Source organism: Diadema setosum, chromosome 11 (genome assembly GCF_964275005.1).
Source record: "Diadema setosum chromosome 11, eeDiaSeto1, whole genome shotgun sequence".
NCBI lineage: Eukaryota > Metazoa > Echinodermata > Echinoidea > Diadematoida > Diadematidae > Diadema > Diadema setosum.
This window is the reverse complement of record NC_092695.1, coordinates 7701708-7716379: the sequence shown is the minus strand read 5'-3', so window position 1 is coordinate 7716379 and position 14672 is coordinate 7701708. Positions and strand designations below refer to the sequence as shown.

The following is a 14672-nucleotide window of genomic DNA, read 5'->3' as shown; positions in this document are numbered from 1 at the left end:
CTGTGAAGTATTATGTTGTGGTGCCGTATCAGTGGTATAGACGTTGTTTTGGTTTGTTTGATTTGTATGCGTTTTTGTTTTTGCTTTTGCTGTAGTTGTTTATAACATGGGTATATATGAATCGTAGATGGATCCTACACAGAGTAATTCTTTGAAAATCGTGGCGTTATAATACTTTCAGAAGCACTGAACAGTGGTAAATGATATACATGTATACATTGCTAAAATAGTAACGATCCTTTCTATTGTTAGCGGTATACTATTGCCTGGTGTGATGAAAATTCGTCAAACTCTGGAGTACCGTGCGCGAGTACAGTGACAGCCGGTAGAAACCTCTTGCGCCGGTGATTCCTGATCAACGTTACCATGGGTGTGTGAAGCCGCTCCAAGTCCGATCGATTAACCGTTGCGTGCGACGATGGCAATCGGCTGTGCGTTTTTTCCGCTTCGCTGCGCGGCGGCTGCTGGCGTTCGGGAACCACCCTAATTTGCATATGACCCCAAAGAGCTCGTGCTTTCACACGCCGCCTCTCACTCTTGCAAGCTGTACAGATGCCATTGCAGCATGAGGATGCAGGATGCTATGGTAATTTATGAGCCCGTGGTTCTGTTGTGCGTCCGTACACGGCCGTCCAAAGGGTCATAACGACCCCCTCGTACTCCAATCCCCCACCCCCACTAAAGTTGCGTTGACGATGGGGGCGCACATACCGCTCCTGCTGCTGCCGAGCCAAATCGCCCGTCCGCCCTACGTCTGTGCATCAGCAGTGTTATCGCATGTACAATGATATGCGAACGTACGTGAAGTGCCTTCTTCACACGTAAAGGATACCATGAGATGGCACGGGGCGCGGCGTTGGTAGGGCAAGTCATGAACAATTTGAATACAGTTAGTAGTCTATCTACTCTGCATGAATAGCTATTCGCGACACCACCGTTGTGGCTTGGAAAGGGTATCAACACCCTTCTTCTTCTTTACTGCATCTGGAATTATATGGATTTTCCTTTATGATGAGGTAAGAGTTTGTGTATATGAATGATTTTGTAATTTGGGGATCCAATTGTCTTCCTATTTTGCGGACAATTCTGTCGCATATTGGGTGGGAGAGCTCGAGTCGAGAGGAGCAGCAGCAGGTTCAGGACAGCGCGTAGCGTAGTATGCACTGCAGTATGCAGTGTCATCCGCAATGCAATGTCAATGCAACTGTGACTACACGACATGGAGTATCGTAACGAAACGACAGACGATTTTGCTTGTAGAGCCACCTAGAAAAGATTCTAATATTAGTTGTATTAAAGTCGTAAATTACTGTGTACGGAGAAAGACATGGGATGGTCCTTGGTGGAGGCTCAGTTTTCGGTATGTTAGAATGTAACGTTACAAGTTTACATGGTATTTAGAAAGTTGTAACTTGTAACAACGACAACTGACAACGTGCGACGAGATGGCAGCTTATATTAAATTCAAACAAAACTCACCAAGTTTCCCTGTTAATTTAAATTTAAAATGGTGTTACTACTTACTGTCATTGACTGTTAACCTAGATATATGTATGGTAGTGTTCTATTCAAAAAATGACAGAATCTTTATCATCTTGGGCTAGGCTGTAGCCAGAAAAATCCGTCAGTTCGGGGGAGTTTTGTAAATCATTTTTGTAACTTTTATGGCCCTCCTCCGGAGGCAAGTCCGTAAAATGGAGCTTTGTTTAATTGTAACATATCCCTGACGTCAAAATACAGACTGATTTTTCTTCGGTTGAGGCCCTAGCGGGGGCTACCTGCTGTACTTATGATGGCCATGGTAGCATCAATTCTTTTGACAACACAAAGACAAAGCCGAAGTGAAGGTCACACCAAAAAACATAGACGTCTAGGGCCTACATACATTGTACTACACCTAGGCCCTACAGCTCTCTGTGGACTAGTCACTAGGTTTAGGTTCTAGATCTTTAATACAATGTGTTCTAGATGTCTAGATCCTCTTCTTCTCGTCAGAACTCTAGTGTTGAGACACTGTAAATTAATAAATATGACTCTAGTCTTAGTGACAGAAAATCTGTCTGTCTGGAGGAGTTTTTTTTTTCTTTCTTTCTTTTTTTTTCTTTTACACCCCTCCTCCTCCTCCGTAGGAGGGGATTTCATGAAGCCAGACGTAAATTACTGCAATGTTCGTATGTAATCTCTGGGAACACATCCCCCACAACAAGATACAGACTAACTATACACAGCCCAGTCGCTGTACATGGTACGTCGCGACAGGGCTGTACGCGCACGACCACCAACCACTAGGAGAGCGACGTAATCGTATTACGATAGCTTTGAATTTTGATACTTAACATCATTTTTGTCACCTCAAACTCAACGAGTATACTTTTCAATATTTACTCTACATCTGATGCTATCAGTATTCAAATGTACGCAATGAAACTTACCGAAATTGATCATCATATCCAGCATGTCCACACGGTACACAATCTTTCACGCCAGGCCTAACTATACACAGCCCAGTTGCTGTACATGGTACGTCGCGACGTACCGACGGTCGTCAGGAATTGCGCCAGAAAGTGTCATTTATTTGTTCCACGGACTTATCGCAAGTGGTCTCCATGGACCCAGTGTGGCGAACTATTCTTCTGTAATAGAAACATGCATTTAACGTGAGTAAAGTATTCTGTTTAAAGGAGAAAAGTATACATTTTCCTAAGTTTTGTAGTTGTGTTGAGGTTCCTCACTTTGAGGCTGCATGCCGCGCTCGTCAGACGCTGTTTTCGCATAGCGTAACAGCGTCTGGTCGGGCTAGATACAGACCAGTCTTTGGTTAGTGATACAGATTGATAGACAGAAAGATCTGTCTGTCCGGAGGATTCTTAAATTTTTTTTTCACGTTATCACTCTCCCCGTGAAGCCAGACGCAGTCTCCGCGGAACATATCCCCGATGACCAGATACAGACCGATCCTTCAGTCAGACAGATTGATAGACCCTGCTTTCAATATTAGATGTTCTACTCTAGATACTTAACCAGTGTGAAATGAGAGAGGACAACCCTTTTTAAACTTGTCAAATAAAGAGCACAAAAGTGGCTGTCCTTCCTTGTTTGGGATTCAAATTTGAATGTTACTGTACCTTGTACTAAATGAATTATTGTGAATGTGATGGGTGGAGTAGTGTTGGCCTAGTTATAATTAGAAATCTAGATTCTATCCCGATTTGCTGCATATCATTAACTCTTTGCGACATCGGCAAATCTTCCACCCTCTCTGATAGAGAAGAAATAATGTGATCACTAATAAACATCAATTATGACTTCGGCAAACCCAACTCACTCAACACACAGGGCACCCATAATAATATCAATAAAGATAAACTCAATACCAATTGAGATTCACGCGGTCAAGAGTGACCGGTCGATGTGCAGTCAGCATGTCCTCGTAGCAGCAGGGTATGTGCCGGCTCGCGGCAAAGCATCCGATTTTGCGACAGGGAGTGCTCCCCGTTTGCGGCGTGAGGCAATAGGCGGTATGCACGATTACATTGAATTGTAAGTAGAGGCTCCAATAAATCAGCACCTGCAGATTGCATGTGTGTAGTGAACGCATGTCGCGATATACACTGTATCTGACGCAAACCAGAACATGCGCCCTCTATGGTAGCCCTGTTTCCGACCTCCCCTGAAACCTCAAAAAATTGTGGTAATGTCTTAATGAAATATCTGTATATGTACATGTGTACTCAAATGTAAAGTATAAACTGGCTATAGACCCAAACAAGCTGTGAATGCAGATGATATTGACACTTTTGTCAACCATTGTATTGAATAATCTGACAATAAGGAAAGACCTAAATTCCAGTCAAGTTTATCCAGTGTTTATAATTCCTTAACTGAGATCACATGTTTAAAAAAAAAAATCATTTCACTCTTTATGCATATATCCAAGCATTTCAATTTCTTTTTCGGGGAGAGACTTCCTTGTATCCCCCACTAAGTTTGCCATACCACTCTACACTACCCTTGAACCATTTTAGCTTTTAATAGGCACGGATGCATACACTCACACACATTTCTATTTTGGCAAGTGGTGGAGTATGAATGGCTGGGGGGGGGGATGGATTGGGGGAGGGGGCATAAGGAAGTCTTTCCTTTTTTTATGCACATAGAAAACATTGCCTACTGTCCACTTACTAAAACGTAGGATCATCGGGGGGGGGGGGGGGAATTAAATATGTATCTTTTGCTCTGCTAGGCAAACAATATTGCCATGTAAAAGAAGTCATGATGATTGAAAAGCGGTATTTGCAGAGCCCAAATGTTTTGCAGGGAAACTGATATCAAGTGGTGTTGTCTTTTCCATGTAAGAAAAGTTTTAATCACAGCTGTTTTTTAATTGGAGAAAGACTTCCATACATCCCCCACTATTAAAATTGTTGCTATACCACTCTCTATACCAGGGCTGCCAACTCTCACTCATTGAGAGTGAGACTCACTCATTTTGGTCCTTTCTCACTCTAAAACTTTATTTCATTTGCATGCATTTCTATTGATCTCACTCATTTTGACTCCTAAATTATAGCATTGGCCTATGGGAGTCTCACTCTCAACTAGTTTCCAATGTTGGCAGCGCTGCTATACTGCCCTGCCCTCCTATAGCTTAGGCATGGATGCACACATTCACACACATTTGGCAAGTGGTAGGGTGCAAGCATGTAGGCCTTCATTGTATGAGTGGGGGGAGGGGGGACATACAAAGTACACATACATACATGTATAAAGGAAGACTTGCCAGGAGGAGATGTGCACATGAACAGATAATGGCTTGTTGAACATTTCTTACATTGATAGTTTGTCCAGTAAAATGTGTCGTAAAATGTGTCAACATCACCAAGGGACCCAAATTTAAGATGAGAAATATCAATGGATTCTACTTATGGTTTTGATCTTGATTAAATGCCGACCCAAGACGAAGTGCTATCAAATGGTGAAGAGATGTCTTCTTTTGAACCTCGAAGGCAATTTTTCAAGAAAGTCTCTAACAAAAAAGAACAAGTGTTTTCAATGTATCAATGAAGATTTCTTTGGTGGAACCCTTTTCCTCTGAAACTTCAAAGTTAGGGTTTTTAAGTAAACTTAAAAGCTAAACTACAATATGTAAGTATGTAAAGACCCTTGTTAGACTCCTACAATAAGACCAAAATACTTGCTAGCTGATCAGTCAAAAAAGGAAAGAGACCTATCTGAAATGAGCAAGGAGGCAGTTACAATGTACGCCAGAAGATCATGAAGCGTGCCAACTGCTCAATTGTGCATACGAGCAGCTTGGTATGCTTCGGTGATATCTAATCTTTCAAGGTAAATGCAAGCATGCCAGAAAAGTAAGAGTGGACAGTTATTGTGTGCATATGTTTGTAGCCTCATTAATCTCCTTTTTCTGTCTTGAGTAAAGGGATCACTCGATACAAATACCTATTTGTCCACAGTAAAGAAATGAAACCATTTTCGCAGTGTAGTGAGCAAGTACAATTGTGTGTATGTGCACTCACAGTATGCTTTGTAAAAAAGCAATCACCTGAAATGTACAGGGAGTTTAGAATTGTAATTCTGTTTTATCAGTGATACTAGAGCTTAGCTGAAGATATGTTTCAAATTACCCAACTTATAATATCTAGTAAGAATCAATTTTATCATGCAGTTGTAATTGAAAGCTGGAAAATAGAAGTATGCAAATGCTAAGAATAGTGTATAATGCCATATACGGTACCCATATTTTTCACAGTTTTTTTTTTTTACATTTTTTTTTTAGTCAGGTTCCTTTCACAAATTTAAAAACCTTGCCAAAATTACATTTAACTCTGATCCCAACATGAATGCCACGCACGCACAGGCTCATACAGTGTACAGTGTACAGCATACATGTACATTATGTATGTACAGTTATATCACTCATACAATTTGTACGCAGTCGGTACATGAACAAGGTGTGTGTACCACACCCTTGTCTGATAAGAGGTAGTCCTCGCGTGTCCCACCATGAACCGCTTCCAAGTTGTGTCACAACCTATTACGTACTGTCATGTTTTCTTGCGTTCACCCAATTTTATCACGACCTAAGTACTGTGTTTCTCATTAGCACTGTAACTGTCGTGACAAATTTTTTGACAGTTTAAAAATCTAACACCGCATTCACTGCCATCACCGCCTGTCACATTTGTCCATCCTGCCCCCCCCCCCCCCCCCCACGGGGTTCTCTTACACACATCCTGTCTTGTTCAAGGTGGCCTTAAACTTGCTTGTCATGGCTGCCAGGAACATGCTGTAAATGTAGCATAATGAGCAATTTGTAAGATTATACCTGGTACTCCATTAGCAGAGGAGGAGACAAAAAATTTCATATCAGTACTCTTGTATAAAATATGAAGGGAGTTTGATTGACTTTGACAATACTTTGTACTGTATGCTCATATCACAACCCCAGATGAACTTTATGAATTTGATTTGAGATGAAAAGAAGATCCATGCTCAACTGTTTGAAGCACACAAAATTTACAGTGTACGTGTACACACATACAGTACAGTATCATGCACATGCATGTACCAAGCAGTGTTCCAATCTACTTCCTTATGCAAAGCTGAACCAATCACCAATCACAGAGCATGGGCTGTACTAACCCCGGGACGCTCCGTGTTCACAGTTTACACACTGTGGGAGCGTCCTGAGTCAATAGAGTGCTATATCGGTAAGCTTGAAAAACATACACAGTCTGTCACAGATTTTCGCGCCTCCGTAAGTTTCGAAGTTTACTAGAAAAAAACTTACTTTTATAGTATACATAAGATTCTTATCTAATTCCTACCATACGTTCACCTTGTTCTTGTTCACACTGGTCCAATGATCTTGAAAAAACGTTTTTTTTTACAGGTCCATCTCCTAGCTCCCCATCCCATTCACCATTTTCGAAATCAGTATGCAGTACACTGCGCACGTAAATATTCATGTGCTGGGCGGAGTCGCAATGCTTTTTAGCCTTCTGACAAGGCCTGCGCGCGCGTACCCACCCAGAAAGCAACGCAATATACAGCGAGAGGGTTTGCCACAACAGTATGATACGGCCTTGCCATAAAGCTACAGCTGTACAGATGAATTGACGGCCAGCGCATGCGCACAAGTTTCAAATCCATTGACAGTATAAGATGTCGTTCTCCCAAGTTCCTTTCGACCGAGTCGTATTTAACTCATCAATTCGAGCAGAAATGGAATATTGGCAGGACCAAAAGTTGAACGCAGTCAGTCTTCAACATTATAACTTCACCTGTAAGTCTTCATATTACAGAATTTTTGCTCTTTCATACTGATATTTAGGCGCTATACTTCGCCTGTCATGATCACATCTGCTACAATGCGCAGCCCCAACACTGCGTGTTGGGGCTGGTCGCAGTTAGGGCTGTACAATCAGTTTTATGAGCAATTCACAGAAAGCAACTCTATCAAACTTTGCCCTACTTGTCCTACCATCAATCGTGAGTCACCACTGGCAGGACATTCATTGTAATTCGTCCATGCCGTATTTGCATTCTTTGCATTCCAATGCTGTACAAATACGTGTAAGTGCTGTTTGTACCAAATAGTATTTTCACAGTAAGTATATCATTGGACAAGGAATTATTCAGTTGGGACTTGACACGAGCAATGCATTTTCGAACATGAGTCAACTGCTGTTTGAAATAGACAGTTGTGCAAACTATTGTGCAAAAACTAGCTTCACTCAAAGCCATGGAAACATTAGGACATGAAGGAATCAGACAAAAAGTATGAACTTACACAAACTTTACACATCAAGATGTTGAACATGACACATTCAAAAAACTTTAGTCCATGTATTTATCACAACCCTGTTCGGAATAGTTGCATATTGTCATAGTTGTTAATGTTATAAAAACATGTGCTCGAACATATATACCGGTATATATTTTTTTATAATGTGTCAAGAAATCAGCTTAGCAGATGTTTGATTACATTCATTTTATAGCTTGAAAGTAAAAAAAAAAAAACAACAACAACAACAACACCTGCTCTGTGCTTCTGGTTTCTTGCTGCTGTGTTCACAGAACTTGCATATATATTCTTTACATAAAAAACAGTATACAACATTTTCTTGAGATTATTCTTGGTCAGCTCTGCAACGTTTATTTGAAATACTGCTCAGTTGAGTAGCAAAGATTGATATGCTGCAGTTTCAGTAACAATGCTGTTGCACCTTCAAAAGTCCATGTTGAGTGCCAAAGATACATGTAGAGCATCTCTCCACTACTATGCATTTGTGCTGCATGATTATGAACTTTGGTATTGTGTGCATGACTACAGTACATACAGGAGATACATTTATTGTACAAGCTGTTAGTTTTTGGAAGACTTCTCATCAGGGCTTATCAGCACTTATGTAAATTCAGAAATACAAATATTCAAAGTGGAACAGAATGTTTATTCGCCTGTTACATGTACAGTAGTATTCCACACGGCCACCTACACAATGTTTAAATGATATTGTACAAATTTATCTTGAACTCTATTGGAGTAATAACAGACTTCCTGCTCCTTGTGTGGGGGTGTTCTGATGTGCAGCTACATATTATAATAGTGTACATTGTGCCATTCTATATTGGCTCCATTCTCGGTTAGCTCTTTGGGGGGGGGGGGGGGCGCTAGAGGGCATTCAGTGTGTGCATTGCAATTGTGCAGGGCTTCAGGTGTTGTTAGGAGTATTGATTGGTTGTTCCTTTGAGAACAAAATAGCAACAGTGTCAAACCAATGCCTTGGATGTCCGTGACTGAATTGAAGGGATGGCTTAGTCAAAGGAGATCATTGTGGAAAAAAACATATATGGAGTGGTGCGTGTAGAAGGACGCACGGTATCAAAGGTTCTACATGTACAAATGATAACATAGGTTTAAGAGCATAGTGCATGAGTGGCAGTTGGCAGCAAAATGCAATTGTGGTAAAGATGAGCACAGACCTTCAGTAAACATTGTGTCTAATGCCAGCATTGCTTTGCAAATTCTTGTGGAGGACTTTGTATTGAAAATATGACAATCACACTGTACAAACACAATTAAATTTGCCATATCAACCACATATCAAATGACAAATTGTATCACAAATTGTAAAAAGTTCTTTGTGATTATCAGGTTAAATCAGGATTTAACATCAAGTGATAGGGAAAAAAAGAGTTGTTTATAAAATGTGCACTGCTATCTCTGTATGTTACAATACAATTGTAGATTTTGACTGTGTTACCTTGTAATTCTCATTGTCGCATAAACATGTACACATGTACCAGGTAAATGTACGCTCTACACGTGTCTTTTACACAGTAACTCTCCATTCCTGGAGGTGCTGTAAGTAGCCAAAATATGACCCTGCTTAACCTCCCCATGACGAGTGTGGGTACTTACTGTAAGATCACTGCATTCATTTGCATGCATACAGTGTACAGCCAGCGTACGGATCTGACTGCTAGCGATGAAATGTTTGCATACATGTACAGTATATGTGGGATAGGGAGAATTGGTATTGTGGTATTTTGAAATCATAGAATAATGTTGTTCAGAACATTTTCTTTTTCATTAATTATCTTTAGGGCTATCCTCCTTGTCAGTTAAGATTTTCTTTTTCCCTAGTAAAAATATTGAAGACCTACGTGTACAGTGTAACTTGCATTGCTGTAAGGCCTAGTGAAGCCAAACCCCAACTTTGATGATTGTGATTTAGACAGAAAGTACATGTATGTATACATTGTACATAACCTTCTTTTAAAGTCTGCCTGCTGGTTAAATTCTGTGCATTGATTTGAATGATAGAAATTCATACTGCCAACTGTGTTGCACATGTACAGTACAGGTACAAATATTGTATGTACGGTGCAATGTATGAAGAAGCCATTGAACAAATGCTGGATAAATGCTCCTGATCGGAGGACTGTTTGTTGCTTTGTAGTTTTGACAACATTGTCATCTGCCTGTACCGGTGTTTGCGCATCTTCTCAATGCTTTGTGTGGCAAGGTCTATACATATAGATAGAGTCAGTGGTCCATCCCTGACTATCATGCTCCCTTACCCAGCCCCTGGGGACTTGGAGGATACAACTGTATCTCAAGAAGCAGGGGCGCCTTCCTGCAAGAAGGACGCATCTTGCTGTTAAGTGATGTGTGCTGTCAGCCACATCTAGTGTATCATTTGATGTAGACATGTATATCTACAATGCATTATGTGTATCAAAAATTAGGGGAACATTGTTACTGTGTTGCAATGTAATTGTATAATGTCTAACAGAGCAGTAGGGTTTTAGAGAATTGATACCACTTACAGTAAGAACATTGGGTTTCTACATTTTACATTTTTGTAGGAGTGGCCAGAACATAAACACAAGTACTGTACTTTCTCATGGGGATTGCTGTACAGGTGTAGTGTACAGACCTTTGTTTTGTAAGGTCAATGATACCATTCATACTTTGCATACTTTATGTTTTGCAGTCATGGCAATTTGCATCACAAGATCATATTTCTGTCTGGAGGTGTTATATTTCATTATGCACTGATTGAGTAATGCATCGGTCGTTAACAGGAAACAAAACTTGCTGAAGTGAAAAGCAGGATGAAGGTCATAGACGAGAGCTTTAGGGAGGGGAGGAATTCTGCTGTGTACTATTAAAATTCAGCTTTGAGAATGAAGGGAATTTGTTTTTCTATAAACAGAACAACTGTAAAGGTAGCATGTTGTCTTTGGCTTTGACTTGTGTAAAAAACACAGTAACTTGGCAGTGTACGGTAATTGAATAGTTGAATAGCATAGTACGGTAACTTACAACAACTGTAAGTCTCATTTCCCCTTCTACTGTAGCATTACACAGAGCCTGTATACACTGTACATACACCTGTTGTGTAAATGTGCATTTTTACACACAAATTTGTACTATGTACGTGCATGTTGCCTTTTTATTTCACCACCTGAGTTGCTTTGAAACATGTTTCTGTACGATGCTAGGCGGTGCAGCGACTTTTGGCATGTACAGTAGTACTCTTGTATAAAAGACATGCAGCTCACATGAAATGCTTTGCTGTATTTATTAACTAAAGTGGGCCGTGCTTTTAGGCAAATCCCATTTGCGATCAAGTCATTTTACTTTAATAGACGGCGCACTCACATCACATGAGCAGACAAAGGGAACGCAAGTCGCAGCATTGCACTGGATGCAAACACTTTACATAGATCTTTCTTTGGAATCTCCCCCTCCACCTGAAGAAGGAAATCCTCTTGATCCTGTCAGATGTCTCTATTACTATGCATCCATTTTCCCAGAACATTTTGCTGAGACAAAAATGTAGGGTCTACAAATTGTATGTCTGCCTACGCCTTTGAGAATCCTTGAGACTTTTTTTTTTTTCAGCAGTTGTACATGTACTTGTCTCAAAAATTTCCCTTTAGTATAAGCATGGAGCTACTAACAGAGTTAGTAGCTCCATGGTATAAGTGGGACTGACAAAGTGAAACTCTTTCAAACCTGCTACACAAAGTAACTTCCTGTTCTATTGTGCTTCAAAGGCTAAAACAATTATTAAAACCAGTAGGTGCCTACAACTGTACATGTAAACATGCAGTCTTACAAAGCTGTCTCAAACCAAAAATGCCTTCTCTTTGCTGTCATTACACAACCTTTGACAGGAGTGCTGTATAAACGTAATGTGTCGGCTATATGCATACATTGCATCACTTTTCTTCAACAAAAAAGTAACAGTAAATTCCAATTGTTTACTCTAAATACTCACAAGTTTTGCTTTAAACATGCCAATATGATAGCTTGAACTTTTGATTGGGCAGTGAGAATAGATTTTCAGCATCATACATTTCGATATACCAGGTACATGGCTCTAGTAACCGTTTACAATCATGTTCAAATTTGCATGATATTTTAATTCCAGCCATTGAAAATTCAATTTTGGCATGGTCTCACAATAGTGTACCTAAGTAATGCTTCATCAAGGAACACAGACCTCTCTCTCTGAAAAACAAACCAACAACAAACCCCCAAATGCCTTTTATACAATGATAACGATGGCTGCCCAGAGTTCATTTAAAACTGCCATATTTGTGCAATGCCCTTGACCGAATTTCTAGAACAAAGAGTCATGCTTACCACTCTACCAGGAGTTGAAGGGCCTACAGTATGATTGTCATGTGTTAATGAACAATGTACAAACCTGTACATGTGTACATACGTGTACAATGCATTCATTACAGCTGAGTGCACATAGATAACATACAGGACTTGATGTACAGTTATGGCAGAGGGAGTGGTTCGTGTGATGGCACACACCTTATGGATAGCAAATGAAATCGTGTGTCTCTGGAGCGTCATGTTCCAATTCAATGTACTGTACATTTTATTACAGACTGTGTTGTAACCTGTAGGGCCCATGCAGTTATGTGGTTAGCTACCGGTAGTCTTTGGTACAATGAATGCTGTATTCTCCATGCTGTCATACAGTGTACATCATATCAATTGGTATAAGTTCAGATTCATCCAGGTAACATTCAATAAAGGTACAAAATTAACTCGTAACTTACAGGATGTTGATGTGCCATTGATCTGTATCAACTCTATGGGGACTATCATACATGTCAATGTACCTTGGAGGCTAGGGGTTAAATCAATTCATCTGAACTTTACTGTTTTATTTCTGAGAACGAGAAACCATTCTCGGAATTAAACAGTAAGTCCAGATGAATTGATTTAATTTTGTACCTTTATTATCAGTGTACACCATGGATGCATACTAAGTAGACATGGAACTGCTCTCATGACACTAGGTATCAAAATGCCAAGGGGCAAAAATATTTGTATGGACTAAAAACACTAATTGCCACTTCAAAACCTTACCCACATGAATATGCAGTACATTACTTGTATATCAAGACTGATCCATCAATATGTGTGTCAATATGGAGTAAGAGATACCATGTACAGTAGGCCCTACACATTCAGAGCATACATTGTACAGTGTACATACGTACAAATGTACAGTATATTTGTATATGTACACTGTACCTGATGGTGATAAAATGTAGTGTACATATTCTGTTGGTGATGTACATGCACTCTTGATTTCTCTGACACCATGCAAAGTGACAACTGCTCTACTGCAGACTGTTGTCTGTACATCTTCTAAAGTTCTAGAAGATGCAGTGGTGAATTGCGGGGGAGGGGTGCAAGGGGTTCAAAGATGCACTTTGTTCCAGTAAAAGCAGTCTAAAGTGATTACCAGCTTTAATGTGCTCGACGTAAGTCCATTTAGGAAATCAGCATTTCAGAAGGGAGTGTCAGTCTCCAAAGTTGACCTCTTTTTACTGATCAATGTTTGAGTGCACTCTCACCAGAGAGAAAAGATCAGTAATTTGCATTACAGTTTGCATATGGTTGTACGTAGAGCATGCATGCACATTGTGTACAAATCTCACTGTATTGTAATCGATATGAAGTACAATGTACTCACAAGTATAATTTGCAATGCATCCAGAAAGATACTTGGCAAATTGCCTGTGTCCTACATCTACAGATTATACATTATGCACAAGGTACACTGTAAGATTCAGAGAATGGACTACTCTGTATGCATTATGGCAATTTCTTGGCTGAGTTTTGTTTTTGTGTTTAAATTTAATATTGTAGAGAGAAGGGGGAGGGGAATGTGCATTTAGGCAGACGCTTGAAAGAGCACACTTCTTGTCTGCTGTACAATCAAACCAGGTCAAATTTGGCTGGTTTTTGCCCTGTCACCATGTACAGTTACTGTACAATAGTGACTGGATTAGACTAGAAAAGGGCATTACCGGTAGTTAGTTTATAGGAGACCATGACCTACAATGTGATAGTGTGTCATATCCTCAGATCATTGTCCTCTGTTCTCACAGTGAAGATCACATGTTCCAATTTTATATTGTGGGTTGCCGATCAATATGGTCAAACCAGAAAAATCGCGGCCTAAAATTTTTTTTGAATTCTAGTGGACAGCCTTTTTGCGGTATAAATCTTTCACAATACTGTAAAAGTGGTTTCTTTCGCGGTGATTTTATTTTCGCGCTTTGAGGTTGAACCGCGAATTTAACATCACGCGAAAATGTTTTGAACTCGTCTCTTGTTACAACGCTATCATTACCGACCGCAAATTTAAACACACGCGAAAAAGTCGGCACCGATGGAAACCGCCAAAGTTTCTGTACGCAAAAGAAACCACTTTTACAGTATGCCAACCTTGAAAAAAACAAACAAACAATATACTTTATGTGCGTGTTGGCCCTGCAAGTGATACAGGGATGTGTCATTCAAACTCATACACTTTCTTTGATGCTGGTAAACTAGTGTGAGAGTGGACATTTTCACCTGACTAATTTTTTTTTTTGAGCTCGGCGGGGTTAGAAGATTTTTCGCGTGTTTTTAACTCCTCGGAATCAGGACACCAACTACTGGAACATAATGGCAACCAAAAATATGAGTGTGCTTTTATTTTTGCGCTAGTTTCTGGTTGCATGAAATGCGCAAAAATTGCAACACAGTGAAAATTTCCACTTTTACAGTACATGCACGTATACCCTTGAGGAAGAAGTTATGAGATCAATTCCAGGCA

General features: G+C 40.1%; 1 protein-coding gene across 1 annotated transcript in view; it reads left to right on the top strand.

Moving 5' to 3' along the window:
- The first annotated feature begins 998 nt into the window (after positions 1-998).
- The window catches only part of LOC140235246 (alpha-N-acetyl-neuraminyl-2,3-beta-galactosyl-1,3-N-acetyl-galactosaminide alpha-2,6-sialyltransferase-like), an 82614-nt gene continuing 68940 nt past the window's right edge, over positions 999-14672 (top strand). Inside the window, exon 1 of the mRNA XM_072315277.1 lies at positions 999-1016. The gene's annotated coding sequence lies outside the window, so the exon portion shown is untranslated. The remainder of the gene's footprint in view (positions 1017-14672) is intronic.